The 19,568-nt window shown below is 39.8% G+C and overlaps 2 long non-coding RNA genes across 2 annotated transcripts; one reads left to right on the top strand and one right to left on the bottom strand.

Moving 5' to 3' along the window:
• Nucleotides 1-3,380: 3,380 nt before the first annotated feature.
• Nucleotides 3,381-5,637, bottom strand: LOC114004103. The gene is made up of 2 exons (XR_003546461.2): nucleotides 5,470-5,637; nucleotides 3,381-3,752 (listed from the first exon to the last, which is right to left on the bottom strand). It is a non-coding gene; the product is annotated as an uncharacterized LOC114004103 (long non-coding RNA).
• Nucleotides 5,638-5,784: 147 nt separating this feature from the next.
• Nucleotides 5,785-7,252, top strand: LOC120323840. Its single transcript, XR_005564723.1, has 2 exons — nucleotides 5,785-6,108; nucleotides 6,823-7,252. It is a non-coding gene; the product is annotated as an uncharacterized LOC120323840 (long non-coding RNA).
• Nucleotides 7,253-19,568: the final 12,316 nt, after the last annotated feature.

Here is a 19,568-nt window from a genome sequence, read left to right as displayed (position 1 = left end):
CATCTGTATGTCTTCAGAGGGAAAATTCAACCTGCATATTCCTTCAGGCTGAGGTAGAGGTAGGACTTCTGAGGTAGTAGGAGATGCTGGTCAGCTTTCCTGATGCAGCTGGCATCTGCCGCGTACAGGTGGGATTTCACGTGTGGGGTTTGGAGGAGAGCACTTCAGACACCTTCTCTGAATTGAGCCAATATAAATATAAATATAAATATAAATATAAATATAAATATAAATATAAATATAAATATAAATATAAAAGTATAAACAAATGCTTGGAAGAACTCCCATGCCTATATGTGAGACGACTACTACATGGCAACAAGTTCTTCAGGGATGTGCACACTCCCACTGTGGCACTGAGAGAAAAATCCTTCCTGCAGAGGAGCGAATCAGTTACCTTAGTGATGTTCAGTAGTGGAAAGCTGTTTTGAAGCAGCTGGGATCAACTTATTTTCTGCTGTGGGCATGCCTTGACGGAAATGTGAAGCTTCCCACTTAAAGCTACAATGGTGTTTCTCTTCCCTTTCTTTATCATAAATTGCTATTTCTTTATTTTAGTTTTTCCTTCCTTGTAGCAAAATCAATGTAATTTGAAAAAGAGATTTCATGTATTTGTAAATTTTGCTGAGAAACTTTTCAAGTTGTAACTCTGTGCAGTTTCTATATTTTTAAATATCTGGAGGATTAGGAAAAAATCCTAGTGTACTTTAATAATATTCATGTTGAGCCTCTCTTTCTTTATATTATATTGTACATATTGTTTAAAGTTTCAGATAGAAAATAACACAAGATTAAATCCCAAAGAAGCTTCTAATGAAACTGATTGCTATCAGAGGAAACAAGACAGTGATGGAAATACTGTAGATGACTGTTTTTCAATTCCAGTTGAGAAATCTATGAAAGAAGATTGTGTTTTACTGTGGTGCCTAGCAGACATGGAATTAAGTCAGTGGCCCAGATCCTTGCTAGTCTTGTGACCGTGTTCCGCGTTCCACTTGGCATCTAAAATTTTAGAGATAAACAGGATATAAATAAGGTAAAAATGAACAAAAGCAAAATGCAGACTTTTACAATTATTTTGCTCTCTGTGCAGTGCCCTCACTTGCAGCAGGCACTGGCAATACAGCCAGGAGAGGAAGGAGGCTACCCCTGGGGAGCTGTGGGGAGCTGCAGGGAGCCACAGGACCACCATTCTTCTCTGTTGGCCACCTCACTGGATGGGCCATGTACCAAACCTCTTGCCAATGGCTCTTCCCTGGGGATAGAGCTCTGCTGAGCTGGGTTTTCATAGGATCTGAGCAGCCACAGTACTGGATGTGTCAGAGACCGAGGCTACCTTTTAAGCTGGAGGCAGAATCTTGCCCAATAAAGGCTTCTGAATGCTCTCCTTTCTACTAGAGAGCTGGCTTTAGAAAGCTGATATTTTACTCTCCTTAAAAGCATCATCTTAAGAGATGCAGAATAAATTAATATTCCTTGTAAAAAAAATATTCTTAGATAAATAAGATGACAGAGCTAAATAGAACAGGTCTTATCTGAAGGTAAAAGGCATTTTTCAAGAAGTGGAAGCTATGTGCAAACAAGGGAGCTTGCACAGATCATAAGCCCAAACAAATTATGATTAAAAATATAAACAAAGGGTTTGAAGAACAACTTGCTAAAGTCAAGTATAAAAGTTACTCATAAGACTTTAGACCACAAAAACTAGGAAGATCTGCAGAGCTGAGGATTGATCAAGGAGTAGGAGGATCACAAAAAAGGACATAAAAGAAGTATTAATGCAAATCTTTGTTGAAGTGTTCACTACTAAAGTGCTTGGAGACATTCATATCCATGCACTTTCTTTATGAAAATCAGGTCTGCAGAGTTATCTCATATTGAATGGTTGGAAAAAAAAAAAAGCTCAGATAAGGAAAATGGGTAACAAAATCAGCTTGCCTGAGTCCTATGCACCTAGAAGTTCCTTGAGAGGTCAGATATTGAACAGCTGTTCCACTAACTGAAGTGTAAACTTACTGTTCAAATAGTTTTTGAACTCATCCAAATAGAAGGTACAAAATTTTGAAAAGGGCTTCAGAGGGTATTTGTATTTGAGACAATCCATTTAAAAATAACCTAAAGAACACTATCAGTTGGCACATGAATGACTCTGAAATAATAGCATCCTGGCCTGTATCAGAAAGAGTGTGGTCAGCAGGATTAAGGCAGTGATTGTCCTGCTGCACTCAACACTGGTGAGGCCCCTCACAACAAGAAAGACATTGAGGTGCTGGAGAACAAGTCTTGTGAGGAGCAGCTGAAGGAGTTAAGGTTGTTTAACCTGGAGAAAGGTCCCTCACAGAGAACCTCATCACTCTCTACAACTGCCTGAAAGGAGGTCGTAGTGAGGTGGGGTTAGTCTCTTCTGCCAAGTAACAAGTGATAGGATGAGAGGAAATGGACTCAAGTTGTGCCAGGGAGGTTTAGATTGGATATTAGGAAAAATTTCTTCATTGAAAGGGTTGTCCAGCATTGGAACAGGCTGGCCACAGAAGTGGTTGAGTCCTCATCCCTGGAGGTATTTTAAAGAGATATTGATGTGGCACTTAGGGACATGGCTTAGAGATGGACTTGGCAGGGTTGGGTTGATGGCTAGACTCAAAGATCCTAAGGGTCTTTTCCAACCTAAATTATTCTACAATCCTATTCTATGATTCAATTGTACTATTCTATTGTATGATTCTAATGAAGAAGCATCAACATGCCTTTTGTGGAAGGCAGTCATGCCTCCTTGCTATCTGCTGAATGCTTTATCAAGCTCCTTCCTATGCAAATGTTCTGTTTTATCTAGACTTTTAAATTCTTAAATTAATGCTTCTTTCAAAGTCTTTCAGGAAAGATCAGTGAAAACCTTTATAAACAATCTCAACTAACTTGAGTTGAAAAGGATTAATAATTACTTAAAGGCCCATCATGGGATATTAAAGGGAGTGTTCCAGATTCAGCTTCTGTCTCACAAAACAAGAACAGAGTCTCTGAATGAAATCCTCAAACAGTGTTTGAAACAAATAAAAAGAAGTAGTTGTTCCATGCCACACATTATTAAATGACACTTTACCTACATGATCAGAGGATAATGTAGAAACAAAAATCATAAATGGGTAAAAAATGCAAATTATGGGAAAAATATCTGTCAGGTGAAATTGCACACAAAAATTGAGGCTTCTAATAAATGACCCAAAGAAACAAGGTTTATAACAGAGTACCGAAACAGAAAAGCAAGTGCATCATCTGTGTCTCAGCTCTTTGCAGCTTTAACACCTATGGTATTTTTGGGGGAAGGCTCAGACTCTGGAGACATTCAGAAATCTTCTTGGAGAGAATGTTAGTTGGAAAAGGTGTTCAACAGGAATATTAGTTTTTTATTTACTTGTTTACCAGTATTTTCATTAAAATACTGGCAGCATGAGCAATGCATGGAGCCCTTCCTAGTTTGCACAGCACAATTACTTTAAGTGGCAGAATCTTTTTCTTGTTAGTATCACACCCTCACGTTGATCAAAAGCAGGGACAGGGCCTCCAACATATTGGCCTCTAGTGACTGGCCTCTAAATTAGTATGAAGCAAGAGTAAATTCCACAGAAGTTGAAAGTAACTGTGAAGCAAAAATCGAGCTTCTATTCATGAGGTATGCATCCAGATACATGCAAACTTCCACGTGCAGGCTTCCTGTCATCTGTGATTCAGCATCAAGTATCACATCTTGCTGTGACCTAGAACAGAACTGACAGTTATATATGTACTTTGAATTAAAGCACTCTAAGGAGAAGGGAGGAGATTACATTGCCTAGATTCAGAAATGTCTACCCAGAGGATCTTCATCTGAAATGTGTGTTCGTATCAGAATGACAAAGCCAGGGTTTGAAGACAGATGCTGCTTTTTCAGCCCAGAGTTGGCCTTGACGGGTTGCATGTGATATGTGCCTTGCAGATATCCAGTTCCTGCCTCCTGCCCCTCCTCATGTCCAGGCTTCCACACACAGTCATAAAAGGCTTAGAGGATTTAAATTGCCTGGTTACAAAATTGTATTGAAACATAGATACTGATGCAAATTGTACAGCCTGTTGGCACTGTATGAATCACGTCAGGCCTAGAATGAGTCTACATTAATTCCAAGTGTGCTTATTTCCATTTCCAAACTAGTTCTCTTTTCATATTCATATTGTGAGTTGCCTTCATTTAGATTATTTCCTTCCTTTCTTTTTTTAATTTTCTTTTGCATATATTAATGCCTTTGCCAAGTCTCTGCATACATAGCTAATTTCCAAAGCTTCCCTCATCCTGTTCTGTGTTTGATCTCCAGTTCTTCCAAAGGAATATATACAATGGCAATCAGAAATTGAGATAAAGAAAGAAGCATCTTTAAAATAATTGTTACAAACAAATCCCTATTAGAAACAGAACCAAAGGAATAAGAAAAGTGTTCTTTCCCACCGTAAAGTTGCTTTTTTTTTTCATCCCAGAGATACGCACAGCGGACTAGCGTCCTACCATTTTGGTCATCCTCACTTCTTTCATAGGAAAAGCGTGCGCCACCCTTTGAAGCCTGTTTCTGCTTTCTAAGGGAAAGCTGTTCCCATGTCACTGCCATAGGGAACACAGGCACACATACCAACAGCACATACACCATGCCATCAACAGCAGTCTTCTCTCCAAAGAATGGAGAAGCAGGAAGACGATCCAGGCTGGTGATACTGCCACTGAGCAGGCTACTCGCTGTCATGGCTGCTGTGATGCATGGCCAAATTCAGGTGATACATTTGAGAGTGGCTATAAAACACCTGTCATTAGGAATCTGCATTTATAAAGTCAGACATAACTTTGGTGAATCTGATTCCTGAGGGGATTAATGGGCAAGACATATGCAACTCTGTGTGCTGCAGCAGCTACCATGAAGTCAGTACATTGCTACCAAAAATTACAAAAACACTTTTAACAAATACAGTTGTTCATAAATCCCAGGAATAGCCTGCTGGGTGAAAAGTTCCTTAAAAGTCACATTCAATCAAAAACCGACTGTTGTCGCCAGATGTATATATCCTGCGGTACAGTTTAATGTATGTCAGACAGAGACAAAAAGACAGGCTAAATGATGATTAATGCTCAGCTGTCAATTTCACAAAGCATCACACTAAGTAAAGGAACACCTCTGAAATAAACATCCTAATCCACATAACTTAAGCTAACTAGGCTGAAAATATGAAATAAGTAAAAATAGATGATGCCCCAAAAATACACAATTGCAATGTGTTTGCAGTCATTTCCCAGACTATATTTCTATCTTTTGCCCAGCTGGGGAGGAAACATCTCCTTTTCAGGTCAATAAATAGACAAACATTTTGTTCAAAGTGATGAACCAAAGCAACAGAGCTGTAACTGCATGCCCCAAAAGACAACAAAGGCAAGGTAGGGTCTTAAATATGTCTTACTGGGCTTCTGAAGAGAAGCAGTGTCACATACAGGCTCAGAAGACCCAAATGGTGCTCATGAGCCTTTACACAGCTTCCTGGAACATCCTACTGGCCTAACACATACTACTACGATGTTACAACAGAAATACTGTGTTTTCATTATGTGAATGTGCTGGCATCAACATTGAGTTAAGGAGTTCTTCTGCCTACTTCACAGATGGTTGATTTTAGTTCCATGAAATGGTGCCTTATCTCCTCGGGTGGCCTGTACAACTGTCTGTGAGGTCATGCTGTATGCTGCAACAGCAAATGGAGCACAGGGTAGGCCACAGGCAGTAATGGATATTGCCAGAGGAGTATCATGAAAGCACAGTCTCCATTCAAGCTCTGCTATCCTGCAACCATCAACATATCCATAATTGCATGAGTCAAGAACTGGGCCAACGTTGCAGAGCTATGCAGCATCAGTTGGAGTGTTCAGACATTGCCTTTTGCTGGTGTGATGTCCAGTTTATGGATTAGCATTTAAAGAGAAGACACTGATTCCTTTTGTCACACAGCTCAAAGTTCCTAGTGCAACCGAAGCAGTGCGGAAAAGTTGCCAGGCCATTACTTGTCTCCTGATACTTCAGTTTTGCAGCATGAGGCACAGGAAAGGTACAATGCAGGCACTGGAAAATTGATGTTTCCTTGCTTTACAGCAGTGAGAAAACAATGCAAATTGCTCTTGTTCTGTGAAATTGTTTCTTAACACTCTTTGGGGTGCGTGACTTAGTCTTGTCTACTCCATGACCTTGAAAACTCTGGTGATGGAAATTACCCGGCAAGTTACCTCAGCTGGAAGATTCACAGTTCCTGATCACTGGGGTATCAGATTCTGGATGAAATACACCTTCAATGCACCAGTTCCGTTTACATTTATCTTATTATTAATTTTTCCTCATTCTATTGGAAAGGTACAAAGAAGTTAGAAAACATTTGCTTGTATTGCTGTCTGCAAGGTTTTCTTTGTGACTGAGGTCAGCTTAATCTTGCAGAGCTGCTAACACTGGCTGCTGTAGTAAGGTCACATACTATATGAATTCCTGGGCTGAACATTTTCACTTTTTCTGCACACCATAGCAGTTGGACAAAAGGATCATATGGGAAGAGGATACCAACCAGTCCCAGCTGGAAATATTGGGAAATTGTCCTACAAGGAGCAATCTTGTCAGATGTACAGAATGAGCTGTAATTACTGGGGGAAAGTCCTAAAAAGGCAGTAAACTGAGAAAAAAAGATTTAAAAAAATAGCCAGACATGTTTTCTCACTCTAAAAAGGGTGGGTTCACAGCATTCCTCTTGTCCACTTCCATGTTTCCCTCTTCCAAGGTTGTTTGACCTGTCTTTCAAAGCTGGCCACACATGTTGTTTAAGCTGCAGAAAGGCAAGTAGCAGTGGTACATCCCTTCAGCCTGCACAGGAATCACAGATACAATACAGTACAAGATACAGCTTATGCAGCCTAACAGCAACCACAGTCAACCAGTGCTCCAGGCATCAGACTAACTTTACCAGCAGTGAATTTGTGGATTTACCACCAAGCACCTCTTCCTGTGCAGAACTGTAAATCAGTCAAATACCTCAACTCTGCGTCTGCATCAGCTTCTTGCATACTGGGTGAAAGAACCCATTTCAGGACACCAGTATGGAATGCTTGTATGGCATCATATGGTGAAACAGTTGTAAGAAATAAGGCCTGATTCTCTCTGATAATTAAATAAAATAACACATTTGTTTATTTCCTCATCAAATAAGTGGACACAGGTGTGCTATCATTTGTTTATGTTATGGGTATACAGGCTACAGTGACATCTCTGTAAGGTCTTGTTATACAATTTATAATGTACTTGATACATCTGTAACTGTTTTACAACATTATTATCTGCGTTTTTCCTTTTTTTTTTTTTTTTTTTTTTTTTTTTTTTTATTTATTTAAGCAAAGCAACTAATAACTTATCTTTCAACTATAAATTCCCAACTTTGGGAATGGGCTTTGGAGAAGTCCCAGCTAAAAAAATGCCATGTTAAGGTATCCAGTTTACCTTGGTCGTCTCCAAAAAGCCAGGTTCTTCCTCAGAATTTGTTAACTAGGGAGCACTCTTTAGTAAGCACTGAGTAAAGGAGATGGAGCTTATAAAAGGACATAAACAGGACTCTTGGAAGCTGCAACAGCTAGAAGAGCAAACAAGCACTGAGACACATTAATGATGAATGAAGCACAAATCAGTAGAGAGACAAAAGAAACAGCATTGTGGAGAATTATCTGCATGTCATCACAAGGTGATTATAGAACTAATATTACAAGCATCCAGGCACATAACTATCTATTAATTTAGCATTAATTGTAATTTAAATTTAGTATCTGAGCAACCTGGACTAAAAAGTTCCAAATAAAGAAGACAATAAAGGCAAGTAATTTGGAATAAAAGAAATCAGAGAATAGAGTGGACTTGAATCTGAGTTTCCACTTCAGATGTAGAGATCCTTATGTCAGGGATGATGTAAGCAGTAATAAACTTGTACTGTGTCTTTCTGAGAGGTACTCATATCATTGCTGGCTAGGAGAAGTTTCCAGGGAGAGAGCACGTGGATACTGAAAAGCAGAAAAAATAGATTCTCAAGAGGGGTGAAAGGACATTTTGTCCTAAAAAAAACCCCAAAAAACCAAGAGAAGATGTTTTGTGAAAGAACCTCTCAGAACGAATCAGCTCCTTGGAGTGGGTCAAGTTAGCTTTACAAAAGAGGTTGTTGCTATATATTCACCATTCAGGAACCTTCAGTGAATCAGGGAATTAATTTCTTGTAGGACGTTTCTCAGAAGTGCCTTACCAACATTACTGGAGAATTAATCTTTATAATTCAGCTGTCAAGCAGTGTGATTGATCATCTACAGTTTTATTCTTGTTCCCTCATTAAATGGTCTCTGCTTCAAAAAGTCTTTTTCCCCTAAAAAATTGACCTCAAATTTAAGCAGGCTTGAAGATCAAAGTTCTTAACTTTGTGTTTATTAGTCAGCCAGAATTGTAATTATCTGAATATACTAGGAAAGCAAAAGTTATATTCTTTAGGAAGCTCAGGAAGAGAAGGTAACTAGGCCATAGACAATGAATTTGAAGATACAGGCTGACCCTCTTAAATAACCTTGTATAAGACTATGCAGACTTGGAAGATGGGAGTATTAATAAATCAGAAAATTTTAAGAGAATGATCACTATGGATTTGGAGGTCCAAAACATTATACCAGGTAATGAGCCCGTAGGGGAAGAGATTAAGGATGGACATACCTGGGATTTGATCAGTTCTGTGGTCAGCAATTTGAGCAAGAATCTACAGACAGAAAGAACATCAGTGAAGGACTGGGGAGAGCGATGAACTTTTAGAAAGCAGAACTGAAATATTTCTCTCCTGATGGTGATTAAAATGTGAAATGTCCAACAAAAACAGTTGCAACAAAACTCCATATTCAAATAAAAGTTGGATGTAGTCAGATGGTACCAACTGGAAATTGTATCTTTATCCAGAAGCACTGAATGGGCATATCTCCGAGTTACTCATATGTTATTAGGATGCCAGAGCATCACCTCTGTTTGCAGACTATGAGAACAGCTGTAATGATTCACAGAAAAGTTCTATGACTACAAAAATGCTGCATGTGGTCTTTCCATAATTCAAACTTACTATTAAGTTCCTTCCTGCTACAACATTTTAGCAACAGTAAAGACCTTGGTTATTGTAGAATGCAAAATTTCCAAATCATGACTACGTAGGAGACACACAGCCTGAGTGTTTTTTTCACTCTCATAATCCCTGAAAGACACGTTTTCTCTAATTGTCCACTAGAAAATATTATTTCCTCCTCAGATTTCTTTGCATACCATGGGACAGTTAACAATGTGCAGAGATGGCTGGTCTTCTACATGAATAAGCAAAATTACTTGGGGAGCTGTCACTGGAAAGTTCATTTGCTATATTGCTTAGAGTTTATACAATGTTTACTCACTTGAATGTGCTTCTAAATTTAATAGAGCTGCTTCTATAAGTCTTCACTTAGAAGACAGACAAAGTGGTTCTTGCTACATGGAAAGTGCTAAATATTGACTTTTATTTTTTCTGGTTTGATTTTATGCAAGAGGACAGAATGAGAATATCCTAAACTAGAGATGTGAAATATACAGCAAAAAAGATGTTTCCCAATTGGAAAATCTGATTTTTTTTTTCCAGTTTGGAGGGGGGGTGTTTTTTGTTTTTGCTTGTTTTTTTTAGTTTAGTTAATTTAGGACAATTCGACTTGATCATGAGAGTAATACTTGGAATCGGAAAGTGAAAAGAACAAAAGGAAAAATGCTTTTAATTGGAACACTGGCACACAGCAGAAAACAACATTTTCCAAATTTTTTAGTTTTAATTAGCATCTATTAAAGTACAGCCCCACATCAAAAGTATGACAACATCTTATTCAGAAAAAAGCTAAATGCTGATGGCAAGACATAACTTTCACAGGGGTTTCCTCCATTTTAAGGAGCTTCTAAGGACATTTAAAGGTGTATGAACCTCTTAATTATTTTGCTCTCAAGCATTAACCGGATAACCAGGTAATGCAACAATTGTCAGGAGATGAAAGTAAAATATATGGTCCCAAACATAAACAGTAAAAGCTAGGTGAAACTAGCTTAGGCTGGGTTGTTCCAATACACATTTCTGTTGTAGATCTCCTCCATATTCATTATGTATGTTCACCTTCGTATTCATTATATTCTTATTTCATCCAGGTTTTCTTTCCCTCCAAGATCATACACTGCAGATTGAGGAGGTGTTGCTGCCCTAAGACTACCTTCCATAAAATCCCTGTGAGATGGTCACTGATGTGCCAGTGTAGAAGTACAAAGTATCTATAGTTTGTTCCCTTCTTTTCATTCACCAGGGCATGCAAGCTTCTGAGACTGATCTTTTTCCTTTCCCGCAGTCAGCTTTAAAAAACCCCACTTTTTCTGCTAATGGCATATCAAGTCTTGACATGAGAATGTCAGAGTGATCTATAAAATGGTGCCCAGCCTCCCAAGCTTGACTATCTGTGGACTTTTATTTAGAAAGATATGTGTAAACACTTGTATAAACATGAGTTCTAGCAAGAGGCAGCACTTATACTGATTGCACATGAAAATACCTGCTACTAAATGGAATGCCAGGGATGTTACCTGGGTTCCAGAACAGCACCTGTCACTACCTAAGCCGATAAGGATAAAAACATAACATTGTAAATTCAATTTATGGGTATGGCATAAAAATATTTAGAATGGGTTTAATGTATTTCTTTTACACTAATGTCCATGTTTTATATACAAAGATATGCTGCATATTTATAGGCCCAAACCCCATTACACATGCTGGGACACCAGACTATGCCTGCTTGGATGTGCAAGTCCAGATTCATCCCATCCCCATCCCTGGAAGTCAAGGCCAGACTGGATGGTGCTTTGAGCAACCTGGTCTAGTGGAAGGTCCCTGGCAGAGGAGTTGGAACTAGATGATCTTTCAGGTCCCTTCCAGTCCAAACCATTCTATGATTCTATGATTGTGCTCCTGTAGTCTGCTCTGCACTTTCATTCCCCATCATCTGGGTTAGGATATAGGCAGGAAGGACACTGTCCGTCTCCTGAAACATGATTCCAGTCCTGAGACTTGGAGTCTTGTCACCAAGTGCCCAAAGCCCCCTTCCCAAGTCTCCATCTTTAAGCCAGTGACTAAAATATCAGTAGGTTAACTATCTTCCACTCACTGACTATGTAGGGTAGGGGAGCTTGGGCAACCAGACATTTATTTAAGGCACATAATTTAAGAAAGAATTAATAAAGCTTTAGAGTGGCCTTCAATTTGGTATGTTGCAAGAGATAGATGAGGGCATTTCTAGGCCTTTAATTTACCCAGGAAGATGGACACTGGATAATGACCTTTAATCCACTCTCAGCACCACCTGGACCAGTACTGCTTGGACCTTTGTCTTTCACCGTTCACATTGCCCTGAAAAAGCACCTGACCTCCTTCAGACCTGTTACATCATCTGCCTCACTTGACATACTGCTGTCACAGATTTTACCACTCCAGAAAGAAGAGAAATTACATTTCATTCTTTTCCTTAGAGCATTGAAATTGAAATCTGCCTCTGTTGTTGAGTGGCTTGGAGCTGGCTCTTCTTACCTGGATTTCAAGTGGGTAGACAAGAACATTTTTGTCCTTGAGCTCTGATTCACTGCTCAGAGCTGGCAGAAAAATCTCACTGCCTTTTTTACAAGACCTTGCATGCCCACCTGAAATAGGTTTGCTACAAGGAGATAGGAAAATTTTATTTGCAATTTGCTCAGCTTTCACCAAATTACTTTGCCCAGAAACAAAGCTGGTCTGGGAGCATTCCAGAAATGGTGGGAGGCTGCTGAAAACAGTAGTGCAAATCCTCACCAGGAGACAGCACAACCTAGGCATGACTGTCTTGGCTTTAGCCCTAGAGTCAAAATAGGACTTAATCTAGTTCAGCATTCGAAAGTTTCATGTCAGTGTAGGTGTGAAACAGTATGGATGCTTGGGCCAAGCCCAAGCTGTGGTAAGATATACTGGAGTGCAAAGAGGAACTGGCAGAAACTGCCATGATCCTACTGCTGACTACTGCAGGTTCCAGAGAGCCAGATGAGCTAAGAGTCACCACAGGCTAGAAACCTGACAGCCCAGACAAGGAGGGAGTCAGGTACTGTTTCCTTTAGGTGAGCACTGTTTCTCTACAGTTGCCACATATTGTCACTGAAGAGAGATGTTTTCTAGGATAAAAGTTAAGCTGCCATGAAAGTGAGGAGACAAGATAAGAAAATTACTTTTCAATCTGGATCTGAAAGGATATCCATACAAAATAAATTATTTATACAAAATATAGAGAACATATCAAGCAAATTTGCCATAATAATATGTTGGGAAAGCCTGGAAAACCTAAGAAAGCAGATCTAGACCAGTGTTTATATAAAACGTATCATCAATGAATTATAAAATCTATGTTGTAATTACCTTATGTAAGAGAGATGAAAAAGCAGAAATCCAGTTGCACTAGTATGAAAAAAAGTACAAAATTTTGTGTTGGTAGAGAAACAGAAGTTACAGTGACTCCTTTTCCTGCCTTAGGTTACAATAAGCCTGCTGCAACTGGGATCAGGAGGAAAACAAGAAGTTACTAGTAATGAATAATATGTATAATATGTTCATGGTAGTAGAGTAGATAGACCCCCTCCTAAATTCTTACACGGCTAAATAACCCCCCTCTTGTTTTTAGACATAAAGAGGAAATCAGTGCTGAACATATTCCAAAGCAGTCACAGAAACACCAACGCTTCTGAACGCTTCCTCTAGCCCATGGCTTTTCCATCATTGCTACAAAGTGACTGCTCCAATATCATTACTCCAGTGCAGAATACCATGAATGATGAAATGCAGATTTAGCAGTGAAAAAACAGTGTTCTTCAAACCAACCTGTCAAGCCAGAGAAGAAAAATGGCAGAAGGATGTTGTTCTCATCACAAATAAGCAATTGTTAAAAAGGAATTTTGGCTCTAAGGTTTTGAGTTTTTTTGTAAATAGGGACCCCAAGTTAGGCATGATTGGCCTGAGTGGTCTACCAGCTGGAGGTCCAGAGAATCAGCAAGTTCAGCTGAAGTTAACAGGACTGCAAAGGAATTATTTACATATTAATTCAGGCATTCATCTCTGAAAACATTGATTCTGTTTAAAAACTGGTTCCATCTGAAGTCAAAGGATTCTGAAAATAAACACTGATTTACTTCCTTGAATCAGTATATCTGTGGTGTGTTCTACTCTTAGGCTATATTTGCACACAGGCAATTTGTTCCACTCCAAAAAACAGCAGCAAACTGTTCCAGCTTGCCAAGAGATCATACCGACAGCTTAACAGATTGAGAGAGCAATTTGCCTGTTTAGTACATAGACATAAATCCTTTCTCCTAACAGCTTTGTTTAATGACCAGGACTGCTCAGTCCTACACCTGAACCTGCCACTAACATATACACGGTTGCACTGGGAAAGAAGCAGTAGTGAGGGAGAACACTTACATTTACAAATGCTAACTTGAATAGTGTTGCTCTCTTATGAGAGTTTATACAGATGTAGAGTTCATGGTGTAGTCCAAACTTTCCTCATGTTCAGTACTCTAGTGTTTGTGGCTGTGCAAGGCACACATAAAAATTCCAGCTTTGCTTTCCCTGCACAAGCACAGCTCTTGGGTTGAAGGATTATGGCCAACCCGTGTCCCTGCTGGTCTCCCAGAACTCTGCAGAGGAGGGCTCTTGTTATAACTCAGCAAACTGCAGGTACCATGTTCCTTTCTCTGAAATCTTCTAAAAACAAGACAAATGATAGATTTTGGCTTACCTCCTGCTGTACTGCAGCAATTAAAAAAAAACAGACAACAAGGGCTCAAATTTTGAAAGTTTGACATATTCCACAAAAGAAGGTATTGATATATTCCACAAAAGAAGCTATTGATATATTCCACAAAAGAAGATTTACTAAAGGCAAATCATGCCCTTAGGCCAAGCTGGTGGCCTTCTGTGAAGGAGTGATGGCAATGGTTAACATGGGAAGACTGACAGATATCATCTAGCTAGACTTCTCTAATGCCTTGGATACAGTCCCACATAACATTCTTATCCCCAAATTGGAGAGGCATGAGTTTGATGGATGGACTATTCAGTGGATAAGGAATTGGATGGACACAGCTAGAGAGTTGTGGTCAATGGCTCTATGTCTAGGCGGAGGCCAGTGATAAGTGATGTCCCTCTGTCTTAGGACTGGTGCTCTTCAATATCTTCACCAATGACATGGACAGTGAGATCGAGTGCACCCTCAGCAAGTTTGCAGATGACACAAAGCTGAACAATGCCTATGACACATGTGAAGGATGGGAAGCCATCCAGGGGGACCTGGACAAACTTGAGAAGTGGGCCCACAAGAACCTCATGAAGTTCAGCAAGTCCAAGAGCAAGGTGCTGCACCTGGGTCGGGCAGTCCCACATATGAGAATTGGCTGGGAGAAGAAGTTGTTGAGAGCAGCCCTTCAGAGAAGGAGTTAGGGGTTCTTGTGGATGAAAAGCTGAATATGACCTAGCAATGTGTGCTCACAGCACAGGTCAACTGCATCCTGGGCTGCATCAAAAGCAGCGTGGCCAGCAGGTTTAAGGAAGGGATTCTGCCTCTCTACTCTGCCCTCATGAGACACCACCTGGAGTACTGCATCCAGCTCTGGGGTCCTCAACACAAGAAAGATATGGACCTGTGGGAGTGAGTCCAGAGGAGGGCCACCAAGATGATCACAGGGATGTAGCACTTCTGTGAAGACAGGCTAAGAGAGCTGGGGTTGTTCAGCTTGGAGAAGAGAAGCCTCCAGGCAGACCTAATGAGGTCTTCCAATACCTAAAGGAGCTTATAAAAAGCAGAGAGAGGGACTATTTTTATACAGGCAGATAATGACAGCACAAGGGGCAATGGTTTTAAGCTGAAAGATGGCACGCTTAGATTAATGTTAGGAAGAAATTCTTTACTCAAAGGGTGGTGAAGTACTGAAACAAGTTTCCCAGAGAAGTTGTTGATGCCCCATCCCTGGGGCATCAACAGGGAAGTGTTCAAGGCCACTTGGATGGGGCTGTGAGCAACCTTATCTAGTGAAAGGTGTCCCTGCCTATGGTGGGGATGGGGGGGGGGGGGGCTGTTGGGGGGGGAGTTAGATGATCTTCAAGGTTGTTTCCAACCCCAACCTTTCTGTGCACATGGAAATGATTTCTCTATTTTTAAATTAAATTATTAAGTTACGTAAGGAAGAGTCCCTTTATCATTAAAAAGAGAAAACTATAAATAGTTTTTACTACTTAGTGGATAATAAGACACTTAGCTAAGAATATCAGGAAGGCTGCACTAGGTCAGGGTAAAAGTCCTTGCCTGGCATTATGTCTCTGAACAAGATCAACAAGAGTGTATTTGAAGGACAAGCAGGTGGTGATAGCTTTGCCATCCCGGTTCCAGCAATTACCATTCTAAGGATTTTCTGAATAGAGATTGGAACTGGACAATTATGCTTAATAGCCCTTGATGGATCTTGCTAGTAGCTATTAATCAAAAAGGGAGCCTCTTTTGTCATTTCATGACTGATTAGATGCTTTGAAAGGTCTTAGTGAGCATAGTGAGGACCTTGTGTAAGGCTTTTTAGAAATCTAGGTACACTGCAGAAGCCAAATCACTCTTATTCATAGGTTCACTAACTTTTTAAAAGAACTCTATTAAGTTTGTGCAGCATGTGTTCCCACGAGGCTAAGCTGCACAGGTGCCTCTGGAGCCTTTGGAAAAACTGACATCAAATTTGCTCCCCGCTATTTTCTGTGGCAACTCCCACAAACAGTTAAATAACAACTAGTGGTTCAGTATTTGCATATTTTGATTTGTTTAAAATAGCTGATAAGATGCATCTGATCCTACAAATGTTATTAATGTCTTCAGAATTAGCCATAGTGCCCAAAATATCAGTCCTAAGAGCAGAATGGTCACTAAGTTCTTGCTTTCTTGTTCCTGCAACAGGGAAGTGTTTTTATGGAGCAAATACTAAAATCCTCATGATTACCTTTTAAGAAGATTAGAACCTCTGCATTGCCACTCCTGGTTGGCAAACTTTATGCTTATCTGAAACTCATAATTGAGGGAAATATGTCTTCATTGCCTTTCATTCATTGAGAATGAAAGGAAGGTCATTAATAATACAGGCCACTAACAGCTGCTGTGTGTCAGCATAGCTCCAATAACATCCCTGCAGATATATAAAAATAAATAAAAACTAAATATTATCTTATAACACATAAATTTTCTGTAACAGTTCTGCTTTTTCTGTGCGTGTATGCATGTATTTTAAGGGTTATTTAAAAAAACCCCTTATTTCAATAATAAACTGGCTCCAGTCTTGGCCACTTGGGCACACTACTGGCTCATGTTCAGCTGGCTGTCAACCAGCACCCTCAGGTTCTTTTCCACTGGGCAGATTTCCAGCCACTCTTCTCCAAGCCTGTAGCACTGCATGGTGGTGTTGTGGCCCAAGTGCAGGACCCAACATTTTGCCTTGTTGAACCTCGTACAATTGGCCTTGGTCCATTGATCCAGCCTGTCCAGATCCCTTTGCAGAGCCTTCCTGCCCTCCAGCAGATCAACACTCCCACTCAACTTTGTGTCATCTGTGAACTTGCTGAGGGTGCACTCAATCCCCTCATCCAGATCATTGATAAAGATATTAAACAGGACTGGCCCCAGCACTGAACCTGAAGGGACACCACTTGTGACCAGCCTCCCTCCAAACCTGTGCTGAAAGCTGCCTTCAGCAAAGCCACTGCGAGGAGATCTCTGTTGAGACTGGAAGCTGCCTAGTGCAATGCCAGTGATGCGTCCTCAGGTCCTCCCAGACACCTGAATGAGCCCTCCAATACACGAGACGGGATGATTTTGAAGAACACAGATGGACCCAGGTCTTCTAAAATCTTGCTGGCTGATGAAAAATAAGGGGAATAAATAATTCCTTGATGAATTCCACATGTTTCTTTAGACTTATCTCCAGGATGAGCAATACAAACACAAAGTTTCTTATGGTTGGACCACTAGGCAAGATGGAAATAGACTGAAAGTTGTCAGTATTGGGTTTTAAAGGCATCCATCACACACTGGTACAATGGTAGCAGGAGTTTCCAAAATGCCAAGTATTTAGAAACACTGAACCATACTATGTTATACAAATTGAAGGGGGTTGTTTTTATTACAAATTTTTCTGTCTTTTCCAATTAAGGCATAGAGCATTATGTAGTGATGTGAAACTGTCTTATTAATTTACCCTTGGAGAGCATTTATTCCAGGCACACGATAACAGTAACAGAGGCAGAAATTAGTTTTCCTCTCTCACTTGCAACGACTGAGATGGGGCTTAATAGGAACATTAATAACAGTCTTGACCCAATCTGCATCTAATGTTCTCCTGCTATGAATAGAGTAACAGCAGTTTGCACAATCTGATGATTTTTTGTTCTTTGCTTCATGGCAGTAGCTGTATAAAACAGATTCAGACCATTCACTATTTTCTAAAAAGGATTACATCCATACATATTTACAAAATGTATGTAGTTGTTAATCAATTTCTACTCAGTGATGTATTTTTCAAGATAACGTGTCATAATTTTAGAAACATACTTGATAATGCTTTACCATTTAAATCCATTGCATCATTTGATTTTGATCTACATAAACAGGTATTGTTAGAATAAAAAAAAAAACAAAAAACCTAAACTTGTAAGAGGGAGATAAAGACAAACATTTGTGCTACACTCCTATCTATTTATTTGAATCAGTATTAGATTTATATCTATGTCAGTCATTGAAAAATATGGTCTCTGAATTCCATTTAATTTCTGATATCTCTATTACAAGTCTTTGCACAATCTATCAGAAACAAGAATTTTATTCCTTTGTGTTCTACTTCTCTCACACCAGAGAGAGAATCCTGGATATCATAATCTGTTATTACAAACATCATTTCAATATTACTTTTCATTTAGAGGATCAAGAGGACAAAAAAGATTTTTTTTGTAGATTTCACTTAAGTATGGCTTAAAGTAAGTGAAATGTGGAGTCGTACTGTGTACACAGATGCATTCCAGAAAAAACACCCCTGTAGACTATTTTTCCATTAACATTGTTGAGATAAAACCCACATCTTCAAATTGCCATTTCCATTTAAACGCTGCCAGGGAAATACTTCCATTCTTTAAGTTGCACTGCCCTCTGGGGGAGAGGATCTTCAGCAGCTGTAGTTCCATGTCCATGATGCGAGAACAAAGGCCTTCCTCTGTTTTCTCCTTCAGTTTTGAAGGTTGAACATTTTCATTCCTCCAAATGTTATGCTGATGCTTCATATGATTTTGGCATTATACACAAAGGCGAGTGAGGCCTAATTACAGATATGTTTTATTTGCTTTTTTATTCCCTTGCATGTTCTCTTTGTGTGTGTGTGTGTGCTCGTGTGTGTGTGTGTGTTTGCGCGCGCGCGCGCTTGTAAATCTTGTCTGGGAAGGTTTGGAGGTGCTTTTATATCTTTCTGAAATTTCTGGATGTAAGATAGTCTATCCATGATGAAGGTCTGATGCTGCTGTACCATAGTGTACATCAAGATCAACACTGTTCACAAAGTTTTTTAACTTCTGCTTATGCAGTGCATATTCCTAACACATACATGGGCACTGCCTAACCATACAGAGAATTCCTGGGCTTACGGTGCACGTGCTACACACATGGTCACCATACATATACTTGCTGTTTCCTGCAAGCCACAGGGTTTATTCTGTGTTTATCAGGCAGTGTAGTATTTATATAGGGTTTCCAGCATCCTACTTGCTTTCTCCTTCAAGCAACAAATGCAATGAATGGTAACTCAAATAGTGAGGGCAGGAATTCACGGCAAGAAGCACAGCCTCCCTCGGTGTGAGGCAGGTAGGCTACATGTCCACCTCCCATCCAGAGCAATTGTCAGGATTCTCCCTTCATGCTGTTTACCAGTGTGTTGAATGACTAACAAAAAAATAGATTTGGAAAAGCCTTGCCTAAAGAATAAGCCTGTTTATTGTATCCTGTTCTGTCTAGCTCACTCTTCCTCTCAGTAGTCTGGGATCATGAACTCAAGAGACATAATGGTTACTAGGGCTTTTCTGCTGTAGGTTAAAGTGTGCATAGCTGTGTTTGGGCTCCCCCACAATGCAGCTCTGGACTCTCTGCAGATCTGGTGTTTGCTGAAGGAATTGATGGAAGTTGCTTGTGCAGACCGTGGAACTGACAGGTGGTCTCTAGTCTGGAAAAATCATCATTTTCCAATGAATAGCAGACAAAAAGGCAGGTTTTAGTAAGAAGTTCCCTAAAACAAACTTGTAAGAAGTTCCCTAATACAAACAAGGAAAAAAAATTTATTTCTTCTATTTGAGTTCTGGTATTTTCTAAAAAAAAGAAAAATTCA

The sequence above is a fragment of the Pipra filicauda genome, unplaced genomic scaffold (genome assembly GCF_003945595.2).
Source record: "Pipra filicauda isolate LSUMZ 115617 unplaced genomic scaffold, ASM394559v2 scaffold354_size748207_pilon, whole genome shotgun sequence".
NCBI classification, from domain to species: domain Eukaryota; kingdom Metazoa; phylum Chordata; class Aves; order Passeriformes; family Pipridae; genus Pipra; species Pipra filicauda.
Note: the sequence above shows the minus strand (reverse complement) of the source record. Positions and strands in the feature narration are given on the sequence as shown.